At 52.1% G+C, this 14,894-nt stretch overlaps 1 long non-coding RNA gene across 1 annotated transcript; it reads left to right on the top strand.

Annotated features, from left to right (window-relative positions):
• The first annotated feature begins 901 nt into the window (after positions 1-901).
• On the top strand, positions 902-6,160 carry LOC132646801 (uncharacterized). Its single transcript, XR_009585068.1, has 2 exons — positions 902-1,358; positions 2,774-6,160. It is a non-coding gene; the product is annotated as an uncharacterized LOC132646801 (long non-coding RNA).
• Positions 6,161-14,894: the final 8,734 nt, after the last annotated feature.

The raw sequence follows: 14,894 nt of genomic DNA, 5'->3' as shown, positions 1-14,894 counted from the left end.
CCAGACCTTCTGTCCTACTTCCTCTTTGTCCCAAGGCCAGTAGCGATCACCCCAATAGAGGGAACGTGGAGGACCGGCTCCATGGCAAGAGGAAGGGCCTGGATTAGTCACCCGGCCCCCATCTCTGCAGTGTTTCAAGGACTCTAGGTGGATAGGACTTCCTGGCCATCTTCCATCTTCAGGCACAGCCCTGCCTGTGGCTGCTGGCTGCTGAGTGGCCCCAGGCCTCAGCCTCAGCCATGCCAGTCGGCATTCCCCTGTGTGGAGTTTGGGTGAGAAGGTGATCCCTCATAGCCCTTCTCTCTTGGCTTAAAGGTGCCATGGCTGCTGCTGAGAGCAGAAAGAACAGGTCCTTCTGTGGGTCACTGTTGGTCACTCTGCAGGACTGGGACACAGCAGTAAAGGCTGACTGAACATAGGTGAAAGCACTGGGCCAGGCCAGGGTCCCTTCAGGGCAGTCCCTGCAGTGGCCACCCTCCAGGACATCTGGAGGTTGACTGTCTTCTCAGAGTTTGCATCTGGGGGGCTTCTGTATGCCTGATCCTCCTCCCGCAGAGCGGGGCTCCAGGGATCTCATCACGGCAAACTCAGAGATGGGACCCTAGAGCCCGCCAGACCTGAAGGCTTCCCAAGGTCAGGGGAGCCTGTAGTCAGTAGAGCCCGCTGCTACCTAAGCCCCAAGAAGTCTAATCCACCCCTAGCCTGAGGTCGTGGAGGAGGTGACTGCAGCCTGCAGGACCAGCTGCTGGGAAAAGAAACCTGTCGTGTCCGCGCTGTCACAGCGAATGTCTCCTTTCCTCCCAGCTGGAGGAACCTAATCGCTTCCAGGCCGGACCAGGGAGTAAAGTCCACGGACACGCTAAACGCAGACGCAGGAAGCTGAAACAGAGAGCTCAGTGGTCCCTGGGCCAGTAGGCAGCACTTGTCCCTGGCAGTCACCAGCAGCAACAGGGGGAAGGCTCAGGAGTAGGGGGTTTGACTTCCTGCCTCCCCCAAGGAAGGACCCAGAGCTGGAGTCAGAAGCGGAAACGCGACTAGCTGTTTTGGCAAGCCTAGGAGGAAGGCGTGAGCCTGGGTGCACAGTGTGTGCGGTGTGAGCAAAGCCACATTTTGGAACGGGCCCCGCACCGGGCATGTCCCATGCTGCCGCCTGCGGCACCTCAGCGGGCAGCTACCCTCTGCCCGTGTACTCTAAGCTACCACCTTGCTCACGTATTCGCACTGTTGCTGGGTTTAATGTTTCCGGAATCCCAGCCCTCTACCTGCATGCCCTCCTGTGTCAGGCATCTGCCCCGTGCCTCAGGGTCCCAGCTCCTGCCCCCCCACGCTCACACCAACTCTTGCTTTCTGTGTGCCAGGTAAGCCCCCTCCCTTTGTGTGAGCTCCCTAGAGCAGAGCCCCTTGGAGCCCAGGGCAGAGCCTGGAGTTCGGAGGCCACCGGATGCTTATCTGCTGAGACATTCAATGTGTGATTCCTACCATCCGTCCCTGAGCCAGGGCCACAGAGGCCGGGGAGGATCCATGCCAAAGCTAGGTAGGGTGGAGGGAGCATGTTTGCCCAGATGGTGGGGAGAACGGCCTGAGACATGACTTCAGGCCCAGCTGTCTAGAATCCGCAGCCACCCCTTTACTTTAGCGACTGTGGCAGGAAAGTCCCTGGGCCGGGGAAGGGCTCCAGGAGGCCGCCACCAGCTGGAAAAAGCCTACAGTGAGTAGCTCTGCTCTCTACCCGGCTGCGAGTTCATTTGCTTGTCTTTCACCTGGCAGCCCCAAGCTCTGAGCCTTGATGAGGCCACGGAGGGCTTCGAGGAAGACCCTATTGATTTTAATTACCCAGAAACAGCCCACAGGGACAAAGGACTTTGGCTGTTTATTTAGCGGGGCTGTGCTGCGCTATTGTGCAAGGAGAGATCAAATCAGCTGCCTCATTATTACTATAATAATAAGGCCAAAATGCTGCTCGGGGCCGAGGGCATTTTTTAAAGCAATAACCTCCCCACTCCACCCCCTCACGCCCCTCTTCAGCAGGCTTGAGCAACAAGGAGCAATTACATGCTGTCGATATTAATTCAATTAAATCCAGGTTATTTATTGGGTATTATGAAAAAGGATTCTCTGGCCTTATAGAGATGGGGCCTGACTGGAGAGTGAGAGGATCAGGAGCCGCAAGCAAAATATTATGGGCACCAGCCAGAAAAATCAGCAGGTCTGTGGCAGGGGTGGGGCGAGAGCTGCTGGGGGGGTGCTTCTGCAGGGAGCGGAAGTCAGGTCAGCAGACACGGAGTGGCGAGAGAACTCGAGCCTCCACAGTCAGCTGGATGGCCTTGGGCAAGCCACTTAGTGACTTTGGCCTTTGACATGACAGCTAGAAAATGGTTTTGGAAGATGATGGTGATGTTGGCAACAGTGATGTTGACAGCAATGATGATTAAGGAGCTGGCTGAGAGACCAGTGGTGATGGCGAAGATGGTCTCAGTGGTGACAGAGGTGGTGATGATGATGATGATGTAATGATGATGATGTCGAAGATGGTCTCGGTGGTGATGATGGTGGTGATGATGAAGTAATGATGTGAGTGACGGTGACAGTAAAGATGACGACCGTCGTGGTGATGGTGGTGACGATGAGAGTGATGGTAATTATAGTGATGGTATGACTGGGGGGTAGATGGCGCTGAGTGTAAAGATGAAAGAGAGGTCATGTCACCCTTGGCTTGTAGTGGCATCACTGCAGTCTCCGCTTCTGCCTTTGTTTCTGCTGTCTTTTCTCCCAGGGGAACTGGCCGGTGGCTATGGCTGTCCTGCTCCAGTATAGCCTCATCTTACCTGATGAGGTCTGTGAAGACCCTGTTTCCACAGGTTCCAGTGGACACAGATTCTGGAGGAACCCCTTCACCCCAGTCAGCTGGGATATACAGACCTGGACCAATGCCCAGGAAGACCAGAGTGCTAACTGCTCCGTGGGTGGTCAGCAGAGGTCGGTGCTGGTGACCTTCCCAGAGGTCATAGCCTTCTGGGCCTTGCACTTCCCGATGACACCTCCTCTCTGACTTGAGCCCAGCCAGAGCCCAGCATCGTGAGGGAGAGTTCCCATGGCTGTAGTGACCCTCTTAGCTGCTGCCTTTGGCTCCTAAAGTGGGCTGCAAGCTGGACACCGTGTCTAACCAACGAAGATTGACCTGTTTGGGGCTCCTCTCTGCAGCTGAGCGATTTGATCTGCGCTCCAGACAGCAGGAGCGACAGTAATTGGATGTTATGAAATCGGAGTGCTGCTCTCCGAGAAGCAGGTAGTTCGGTGGCCTGCGGGCAGCGCGGGAGGGGCTCTGCCGGCAGGTGAAGGTGGGGAGCGACTAGAGATAAGGCCCCAGTCCTCAGCCCTAATCTCCCACCAGGGTCATGAACAGAGCCCCAGGCAAGATGGAATGAGCACGGCCACAATCCCACAACCGGCCTGGCTGCCCCCAGGGGGCTGTACAATTAGTTTTAAATATCAATTTCATGGCTGCTCAGGGGAGGAGATGACGGGACAGGCGTCACCGGCAGCAAAGTTGGGTGTTTTTCACCAGTTTCTACTCTGTAGAAAGAGAGCGGAAGCTAGTGAAGCAGGCTCCATCGACTGGACTCTTTTATCGTCTTCCGGGACGGCCCCAGCCCCAATATCCAGGACCCCCACTTCCCTGCTTCCTCCTCCTGATCCCAGTTCTTGGAGACCCCTTCCACTCCCACACCTTTGGCCACCCTTCCTGCTCCTCATCAGACCCCAGTCTCCTTGCTTTTGGGAGAACCTAGAATGGAGATGGCCCCAAAGACAGGGCAGTGGGGGTTGCACAGAGTTCATGGGTAGACAAGAGGGGAAGGCCTGCGTGAGTACCACAACAGAGAAGAACCTCTGACAACAGCCTTAAAATAACAGCCAGAGGGTATAGTAGGGAGGGACGCCATTGCTTGGCCTCCATGAGTAGGGACCAGGAAGGATGCCAAGGTTCCTAGTAGAGCTGCTCAGGGGCTCTCTGACTCCATATTATGGATGTCTCCTTCCACCCCTCCCACCTCGGGCCAGCTGTGCTGGCCTAGGCTGCATAGGGGCATCCTGGACTTTGCTGCCTGGACCTGGAAGACTGAGCTGAGACCCTAGCCGAGTCTAAGAGTGCTCACGCAGGCTGTTGAGTGAAGGAAACCTCGAAGCTGTGGCACCTACAGGTGTCCAGCAGGTGTCCACACAGGTAAGCGTGCCTTCGCTCACAGTAACTGGGAACACTGTGGACTGTGATCACGGTGGGGTGGGGAGAACGCACTGGGACTGAGCGGTCTCAGCATCTTGCTGGCAGGCTGGGCGGGCCCTCCAGAGCCCCCAGTGCAGGCTTACTACGTGCTCTGTTGCTCACTGAGAGCCTCTGGATAGGGGCTCAGCCCTGCCCGGGCTGATCGAACGTCACCAGACATCACGGGAGGGAACGCTGGCCAGTGGGGGCGACCCGGTGTCCGTGGCTGCCCATGAGGCTCTCACCCGATAGTGCGCTGCAGCCGCAGGCAATTTATCTCCGTCTCACTGCTCTTAAAACGCTCTTATCAAAATTGGCGGTCACGCTGCGCTGAACTTCGGTGGCCTCAATCTTCACCGAAGTGCTGCAGATTTTAATTCGGGGAAGATTAACGCGCTGCCAGCCCCACACCTCCTGTTAGCATCCTGATGGGCGTCAGCCTCCCACCACACCCTGTCCTCAAGGGTCTGTGTCTTCCAGCCATGTGAGAACTGAAGTGAGGCACATGTCTGTCCTGTCCTGTTACAACCCCCCCCTCCCATACTGAGGTACTGGCCCTGCGCAAGTCAGAATGGCTGACATGCCCCCAGACGCTCAGTATAATGCTGCCCGCTGCAACCCAAGTTAAGGGGTTATCACTGCAACCTGCTCTTGATGGACCCTGAGACCCTAAGACCTGCAAACTTCCCTTAACTGGGAAACCTGGGACCCCACTTGTGGGCAGCAGCTCCTCTCAAATGCTTCTGTAGAGTTGCCTTCCCTGTATTACCATCCCCTATTCTCTTGCCAGGGCGTGACCGAGGCCTGCTATAACCCTGCCTTTGCTTTGTCCTTGATCTCACAGGTCTCCCAGCCCAGAAGCGTGGGCCCTGAGCAGCAGGGCCCTCTCCTCAGTCAGCATCTCATGCCGTCACTGCTCCCCAGCTCCCCCTGATGGCATGTCTGGTGTGTGTCCCACAGGTCCTGACCCAGGATGCACTTCCCAGGAATCCATAACCCTCTCTCTACCAGGCCCTTCTCCCGCCTGGTCGAGATGAGGAGACCTCTCTTGATTCCTCGATTTGAGCTTATGAGCATTTGAGCTTATGGCCCTGTATATCCTTACCATCCTATCCTTTGCCTGCATTTGTTCACTGGCGCTATAGACGCCCCCTGAGGCGCTTATCACTTTGCACTTGCCAGACCCCTAGACAGAAAGGGACCCCTTGCCTCAACTCCTCTTCATCCAATGCTAGGCCAATGGGCACAGGGCAGATACTTACCCAGATCCAGTGGCTGCTGGATGCTGAGGCCTTTGCCACAGCCTGCAATGGCTGATCTTGAAAGCGTTTGGATCAGTTGTTCTGGGTCTGTCTGCCAGGCTAGCGAGGGACACATGGGAGGGGAGGGACCCTGATGGAGGGATAGGTAGGAGTGAGGAGAGGCAGGGGGTAAAGGCCGGTGAGGATATTTCTGATCTGTGCCAGGCTCTCTGACCTCAGGAGTTTCGGGTCACATGCTGGAAGGGCTCTCATGGGAGAGAGAGAAAAGTATTGAACATGAGTGATCTGCACTGGAACCCTAGGGTCTGAACAACCTTGACTCCCCAATTTCCACTGGGCTAGCCTTGCCTTGCTAATCCTGGAGTTATGGAAGGCTCTCCGTGAGCTCCCTTCTGAAGCCCCCCTTCACTGCCACTCTGGACACCAACAAGCTAGAGGTGCAGGAGAGGATGTGACACAGCACACGATGGCACTTTCTGCCTCTAGGCAGCTTCCCTGACACTCCAGCGAATGCTGCTGTGTCCTCCCTACCCCGGATCTCTGCTAAGATGCTACTCTTCCGGTGTATCCCCTTTCTGTACAGGACTCCCACAGTGTACACCAGCCAAATAAACTATGTGTCTTAGGGATTTTAAAAGATGCGTTTTCATTGTTTGTAATGTGTGTGTGTGTGTGTGTGTGTGTGTGTGTGTGTGTGTGTGTGTGTGTGCACATGAGTGCAGGTGCCTGCAGAAGCCAGAGACATTAGATCCTTTGGAGCTGGAGTTACAGGTAGTTTTGAGCTTCCCAAATTGTGTGCTGGGTGCTGAACTTGGGTTCTTTACAAGAGTGGTATCCACTAAACTGAGGCATCTCTTTAGCCCCTGGAACCTATTTTTTTGTTATAATCTGTCTTACCTGCCAAAAAATATAAGGGCTCTAGGAGCAACTCTTACCCTGTTTCTTGATTATAGGCCTGGTTTCTTGACATGATTCAGTTTACACTTGCTGAGTCAGTATGGGTTAGTGAGTGGGTGAAGAGAAGGTTGGATAGATGGATGGATGGTAGATGGGTAGAAGAATGGACAGATGGGGATGGATGCAGAGATGGATGGATGATAGATGGGTAAAGGATGGTTGGATGGATGATGGATATAAAGGTGGATGGGTGAATGGATGAATGATAGATACATAAATGGGTGCATGGATGATAGGTGGGTAGAAGGATCATGTATGGATGGCAGGTTGGTAGAAGGATGAATGGCTGATGGATGGAAGATGGCTATGTGGATGAATGGGTAGATGAATGATAGATGGATGCATGAGTGGATGCATAGAAGGATGGTGGATGAATGGATGGGTGGGTGGATGGATATGGGGGTAGATAGGAAGAGATGGATGGATTTTGGATAATGGATGGATGATTAGATGAGTGGACAGAGGGTATATGGGGATATATAGATGGATGGATGGCTAGATGTGGGATAGATTGAGGGTGAATAAATGGATGATGGCTCACGTGGTGGAAGAGTGGATGTTTGGGTGGGTAATGACTAAAGAAGGGATAAATAAGGAATGAATGAATTGATAGGTGGATGAATGAATGATAGATGATAGGTAGATGGATGAGTGGGTAATTATATAAATAGACTGATAAGTGGGAGGGTGAATGGGTGGGTGGATGGATGGAAGGAAGGAAGGAAGGAAGGAAGGATGGATGGATGGATGGATGGATGGATGGATAGATGGAAGGAAGGATGGATGGATGGATGGATGGATGGATGGATGGACAGATGTTAAATAGGGTGGTGGAGGGATGGATGAGTAAGTGGAAATACATTGTGCTGGCTGTTTTTTGTGTATCAACTTGACCCCACGCTAGAGTCATCTTAGAGGAAGGAGCCTCAGTTGAGGAAAAGCCTCCATGAGGTCCATCTGTAAGGGATTTTCTCAGTTAGTGATCACCTGGGGAAGGCCCAACCCATAATGAGTGGTAGCATCCCTGGCTGGTAATCCTGGGTTTTATAAGGAAGCAGGCTGAGCAAGCCATGAGGAGCAAGCCAGGAAGTAGCATGCCTCCATGGCCTCTGCATCAGCTCCTGCCTCGTTTGAGTTCTTGTTTTGACTTGTTCATCGTGGTGATGAACAGCAATGTGGAAGTGGAAGCTAAGTAAAAAATAAAGTTCCTTCCCAATTTGCTCTTGGTCATGGTGTTTCATCACAGCAATAGAAACCCTAAGACATGCACATATTCCCAGGTTCCCTAAGAAGGTCCAGAAGGCCAATACTTCTCTCTGTGCCATAAGAAGCCACCTTTTCTCTGGAGAACAGTTGCAGCTGTCTTTTCCTGGTCTGGTTCAAGAAAGAACAGAATGGATATTTTGGGCCCTGTCACATTGGAAACCTCCTGCCCAGAGAAGGGACAAAGGATCCTTTTCTGACTACTTGTGTCATGCCTCATCAGCTTCCTCTTCTGTTCCAGATGCCCATCCTGCTCTATGGGTGGCAGGCTCCCCCTGTGCATGAGAAGTTCTTGAGGGGACTTGCTGCTCCTGGTGTCGTATCCAGCCTCCTCCACCACTTGCCCTTCTTTCTCGCCTGGGATCCTGGAAGTGATAAAGTTCATGTCACCCTTTCAGGTGACACAGAGCACCAGCCATGGGGCAGCATTTCCATGAGCAGCTGGGAGGCTCCAAGCGTATACTACCCAAGCTCCCTTCAGGGGTCCATAAAGCCCAGCCCAGGCGCTATCTGTGTGGGCGGTGTGGGCTAGGGGAAATCCTAGAGATCCTGGCAACCCTTCAGAGCTGGCCCCTGCATCACTATTTGCTCCTAGGTACCCCTGGACACATTCTGTCCACCAGAGGAACATCCAAGACTCCAGGGTGGTGTAAGGTGCTTGGGGATCTAGAAATGCTTGAAAGAGTCATAAAGAGCAATAAAGCTCTGGACACTCCCCACTCAGCCCCTCCTCAGCTGACTCTCTTGCCCCTGGAAGCTGGTCACAGGGACACCATTATTTCCACTAGGGCCATCTAGGGCTTAGGGTGGGGCTCAGGGAGGCAGGGTGGGTATTTTCTGCCTGATATGCCTTCAAGGCTTTCCTCTTGAGCCCAGGGTCTTTTTGCCATGTTGGCTTCCTTAGGGAAGAAGTTTAAAGAACTTAGGACTACATCTTGTGTCTTCTCCAGGTTGGTCAAAAACCCATTGTCCCCTCACCTGCCTGAGGATGCTCTTTGCCACTGCTCTAGGCCACTTCCCCTGGTGAAGGGATCACCTCATACAGCCCGGGGCAAGCTTTCATGGCCCTGGGTCCCATGAGCTTCTGCTGTTATTCCCTTCATGAGGAGAACCACCAGAACAGACAGAATGGGATGCAGTCACAGAATCTATTCCTACAGGCATGGTAGAGCTCAGGGAATCCTGGGATCACTTCCAGGGCAGAGGCAATTTCCTTGGAGATCTGAGGGCTGAAAGGCCTTACAATGGCATCCAAGGGCTCTCAAGGTAATGCCTGTGCCTGAGACTCAGGTCCTGCTATGTGATCTCCTGAGGGAGCCATTGCTCGACCTCCATCTTTCCACAGAAGGGCACCAGGACACCATGTTGGGAAAATGGTTTCCAGTAAGAACAGAGCTTAATTTGTTGTTTTTTTTTTTTTTAAGAAAAGCCCATTTGTTTGTTCCAAGGTTGTTCATGATATCCCTGCTTATGACTTGGGGACCTTTATAACTCGCTGGTGATGCAATGAATGAGACCCTGGGCTCAGAGAAAGCCCTGGGGCCTCAGCTTCCAAGCCACCAGAGCTGCAGTGCTGGGCCAGAGATGGCTGCCCCTCCTCAGAGGGCAAGGCTGCTGCAGTGCTGGGGTCAGCAAGTGTGGCAGAGCGGGCTCGGGGAAATGAATTCAGCATCTTTCAGGGAACAAAATCACTGAGCTTACAGACTAAATTTAACAGCCTAATAGAAATATGCAGGTGAAGGTACAATTAATTTTAATTACTAGACTATACATTGTTGGGTGCACAGCCATGAGTAAAATTAAAATGGCAATCACAATTAGAAAATTGCAACCTCATTGTGCAACAAATTAGTCACAAATTAGAAGCTTGGGCAGCAGTATGCCTTTTCTTAGTGCTTGATGGCCATTCCTGCCTGGGGCAGCCTTTGTCTCTCCAGGGCTTCCCACCCCTGGGGAACTCACCTTGGCTGAGATTGCTGGCTCTGTCCCAAGAGAATCCATTGCTGACACCTGTGGAGTTCCGGGCAGGTAGCACAGAAGGCCGGGCTGCCTGCAGTTTCTCCACTCTAGTGTATTTGCTTGGAGGGTTGGGTGAGTGAAGGACCTCTCTCTTCCATGGTGCCCTACGGTCATGGAGGGTCCCAGCTTCCCTGTAGAGATCAGCGGTTGCCTTTCCAAAGGCCAGGGCTTTCCTGGCTGGCAGGAAGCCTGGAAGAGAACGGAAGGACATGCAAGTTTCCCCTCAATGTCTTTCCCGGGCTTGGGTATGTGAAGGAGTCTCTATAGATGCCTGACTTGTGTTTGGGACTATGAATGGCACCTTTCTTGGGGCCTTAGAGGCCAGTGCATTGAAGACTTAGTCCCCGGATGATAGTGCTATTGTGAGTGCTGGAGCCTTCAAGAGTGAGGGGCTGAGGCAAGATGTTTCGGCTGTTGAGGCATGCCCTTGAATGGGATCTGGGACTCCAGTCCCTTCCATTCTCTCTTGCTTCCTAACCGTGAGGCAAGTAGGCCTTGCCTGAGATATGGTAGCCTTCCCTAGCCTCTGGGAGCACCCCCTCCCCCAACTCAGGAGTTCTATCTGGGGTCTCCAAGTTCCCCAAGATCAGCCGGGGTTCGGAGGTTGGTGTGGGAGCAGGGTGAGAAGGTGGTGAGCGCACCACCAAAAAGCGTCAGGCTGGCACTTGATCATGGGGGCCCAGCAGCAGCAGCCATAGGCCTGAGTTCCCAGGGGAGGACCTAGAGCTGCCTGGGAAACAGGTTGTGTGTGGCTGTGGTTGAATCTACTCCTGTGCGAATGGGGTCTGGCCCCAGTCCCTGTGAGGCTTGGCATCCTCCTTGTGGAGAAAGCTCATTAATACACATACATGAAGAATGCCTGCCCAGCTGCCGTGCATTTGTAGAAGTGGCTGCAGCTACCTCAGAGCCACCATGGGTTGAGGGGTAGACCTGAAGTTAGGGTATGAGGTGGGGGAGATCTCTCGACAGAGGTGATTGCATACTGCACCCAGACTGTGAGAGGGAGGGTATCCCCAGGCTGTGGGCTCCTATCTCGGGGTAGGGAGCTGGGTTCCCATCTGATACCCCTTGGAGTGATTAATCTTCATTGCCAGCTTAACTGGATCTGGACTCACCTAAGGACACACTTCTTTCTAGATGTGTCTGTGAGTCCGTCAGAGAGGGATGAGATACCCTAAGTGGGGGAGGAGTCTTGGAAAGACAAAAACTGTCACCACACCAGCCTTCCTCCTTCTGGCAAGCCCCTTTTTCCATGTTGGAGACCCTTCCCCAGTGGAAGCCCCCTCTCCTGGAATGAGCTCTACTGACACCCCTCTCAAATTTTGTCCAAACGGCTCCACTAACCCCCACCCACCCCAAACTGGGCAGGGCTGACACTGGGAGGAGATCCTGGGTAACAGGCAGTGTGGCCTTCCTGGGCCCAAGGGATTGCCAGACCAGCGCTTGAATACTCTGTCTTCTGCCCCCTAAAGGAGAGTTCTCTTTGTCCTCAAGAGGAGAAACAAAATCTACCTTCAAGGATATGGGCAGCCACTCACCCTTCTCCAGAGCCAGGGCAGACACTGAAGAGGGTAAGCCGGACATGGCAGTGGAGTGGCAGTGGCCATTCTTGGGTGCCCATTCCTGGTCAGTGGGAGAGGAGGCTCTGAGTAGAGGTCTTGAGGTCTTGTCTATGTGGACATCAGCTCCTACTCCAGCTGTCCTCCCTGGTACAGTTGTGATGGTTTTGGCCGATGTGTGACGCCTCTCATAGCCTCTTCTATTAGACACCTGGCTGGACTCCTAACCAGGCATAGGCACACATGATGGTAGTCCCCGGGGAGCCAACAGACTGTAGGCGGTCAGTCTCCCAGGTCCCCGGAGCCGAGAGTTCATTCTTCTGACAGGGAGCTATGAGCATCTCCCATTGCTGGCATGTCCAGAGCACCAGTAGCAAGTGTGTAACCATGATCCTTATCCTCCCCGAATTGATGCCAGAACCAGTGGGGCAGATTCTTCCTATGGCGGCACTACTGAGGGTGGCAGAAATGCCCTTGGTAGAGAAGTGTGAACTTCTCCCGGCAACAGGGCAGAGCAGGTCCTGAAGGTCCTTCCCCCAGCAGTCCACTGAGCAGAAGGGAGGAAATGGCCCCGTTTCCCACCACCCGTTTCCTTCTCCCATCAGGTTTCCCATAGTGCCAGTGGCCGAGAAAACCAAGGGAAAAGTCCCAGCAGATGTGGCTTCAACAAGGACTGTTCTCTGCCTCCAAGAGGGTGGCTTGTTGCTGTGACCTGGCACGGGGGCAGATACCCTTAAAGGACCTACCTGTGAACTCTACCACTGTGGTTAAGTTTCAACACATGTTCCCTCCATTATATAACGTCGGGGTCCAGCAGGAAGCATCAGGTATGGCCAAATGCATGACCAGCAGGTTCTGTTGTCCAGGCATGCGCAGAAGCAAGAGAAGGCAACAAAGGATGGCGAGCTCCGGAGCCAGACACAGGGGCTCCTGTGTTGCCTGGGCTAGGAGATGACTATGCAAGGTTGCTGTACAGGAGGAGCTAGCCTTTGCTAAGTTTCCCATCACTCAGTGGAAGGTGGGACAGGAGATTAACACAGTCTACCACGTGCAAATACCTAATGCAGGGGCAGATAGGGAGACTAGCACAGAGTCCTGATTCCGCCTCTGCAGCCCAGCTTCACCGCGTCTCGTAGCTTCATGGTAAGCTAAAGACAGCCAGCATTGTTCCCCCGACTTCATTCTTTTGTTACCGAGTTGTTTTGCACTCTTCCATTCTTTGAGCCAGCTTCTCAATTTCCACCAAAAAAACAAGCCTGCTGAGATTTTTTTTTTATTATTTTATTGAAAATACACACGAATTAAGGCAAAACTGAGATCTTAACAATATGGAGTCTTCTACTCATGAATACGGTTAATCCATCCACTTATTAAAGTTTAATTTTTTTTCTAAGCACTATTTTGTGGTTTTTTTCCATGTACAGGTCTTGTGCATATTTTATCCGATTTATCCTTGGCTCATACTTTTATGGCATTGTGAATACTGCCTGAAATTTTTAGTTGCCAGGTGTGGTGCTGGCTGCAGAGGTCTGGATATGAATTGTCTCCCACAGGCTTAGGTATTAATTGCTCGGTCCCCACCTGGTGATGCTATTTTGAAATGGTGAAAACTTTTGGAGGTGGAACGTAGCTGAAAGTAGGTCACGGGATGTGTTTTTGAAGATTATGCCTCATCCCCTATCCTTTCCTAGGTCTCTGCTTCCTGTCATCTCCGAAGTGAGTCACCTTTTCCACAAGCTCCCAGCACCACAAGGTTCGACCTTACGATAGGCCTAGAATCAATGGAACCCAGCACTAGGGACTGGGTCCCATGAAACTGTGAGCCAAAATATCCCACCGCCCCCATCTTCTTTGTCAGATGGTTTATCACAGCGATGAGAAAGCTGACAGAGAAGCAGAGGCACTGTTGTGGCTATCTAACCATGTGATGCTGGTGTCTTTGGACCTGGTTTGTGGGAGGAATTTGGAAGGGTCTGAAAATGCCAGCTAGGGAGTTCCAAGTGTGTAGAGCAAATGTGTAGCGTTTCTATTGCTGTGAAGAAACACCACAGCTCTTACAAAGGAAAACATTTAATTGGGGCTGGCGTACAGAGTCAGAGGCTTAGTCCATTATCATCATGGCAGGCACACATGGTGCTGGGGACAGAGCTGAGAGTTCTACATCTTGATCCACAGGCAAGAGACTGTATGTTGCTCTGTGTGCTACACTGGGCACAGCCTGAGCATATAGGAGTGCTCAAAGCCCACCTCCATAGTGACACGCTCCAACAAGGCCACACCCACTTTAACAAGGCCACATCACCTCATAGAGCCACGCCCTACAGCCAAGCATTCAAGAGCATGAGTCTTTGAGGACCATGCCTATTCAGACCATCACATAGAGGTTAATGGATCATCCTGGTGAGAGCTCAGAAATTTAAATGCTTAAAGGAATGTGAGATGTAAACACTGTGCTCAGAAGGTTCTGGGTAGAAATAGGACTATTGAGAATGGGACTAGCAGCCACTTACATTACAATATAACAACAACAAAAAGGCTTACCTAGGCTTTGCCCCTCCCCCAAGATTTTGTTAGTGATTGGGTTTAAAGAGATGATGAATTAATCAGTCTAATATAGGGAATTTCAAGAAGACCACCATCCAAGCTGGTTATGGCTAAGTGCTTCTGGCCAGGTTTATAGTGAGAACTGGGAACAAAAAGTAGATCAGAAACATTAAAAAACAAAACAAAACAAAAAAAACCTTGCAATTTGATCCAAAAGGTTGTGTAAAGTTGGGATTGCAAAAAGTGTTATTTGAAGAGATCAGCACATTAAAGAGGAGCCAAGCAAGCCAGGTGCAGTGGCCCTGTAATCCCAGCACTGGAGGAGGCAGAGGCAGGCAAATCTCTGTGAGTTCGGAGCCAACCTGGTCTACAAATTGAGCCCAGGACAGCCAGAGCTACACAGAGAAACATTGTCTTAAAAGACAAGAAGACAGGGATTATCTCTGACATGAACTCAGTGGCTGGCTCTTTGACCTCCCCCACCCCCACCTCCAACGAGGGAGGAGCAGCCTTGCTAGGCCACAGAGGAGGACATTGCAGCCAGTCCTGATGAGATCTGGTAAACTAGTGTCAGATGGAAGTGGAGGAAGACATCCCCTATCAGTGGACTTAGAGAGGGGCAGGGAGGAGATGAGGGAAGGAGGGAGGGATGGGAGGGAATGAGGGACGGGGCTACAGCTGGGATACAAAGTAAATAAACTGTAATTAATATAAAAAATAAAAAACTGATTTAAAAAAAGGGAAAAAAAAGACAAGAAGAAGAAGAAGAAACCTGCACATGCTGTGCAAAAGGACTGTTGGGCATCTCAGAAACTGGCCAGATGCCACCTTTGGCAGGTTCAAGACTATGAAAGGCTAAAATTATTCAAAAGACTTTCTCTTGGAACTCTCAGGGTGCTCTGTTCAGATAACACCAGACAAAAAGTTCTCTTTTCCGAATTAATTCCACCGTGTTCAGCTGCCCAGACAGTCAGCCCACTGCAACATGAGACTCGGAAGCAGATCGGCATTGCCCCTGTAGGAATGGGT

The sequence above is a fragment of the Meriones unguiculatus genome, chromosome 12, assembly GCF_030254825.1.
Source record: "Meriones unguiculatus strain TT.TT164.6M chromosome 12, Bangor_MerUng_6.1, whole genome shotgun sequence".
Lineage (NCBI taxonomy): Eukaryota > Metazoa > Chordata > Mammalia > Rodentia > Muridae > Meriones > Meriones unguiculatus.
This window is presented reverse-complemented; position numbering and strand designations above follow the sequence as displayed.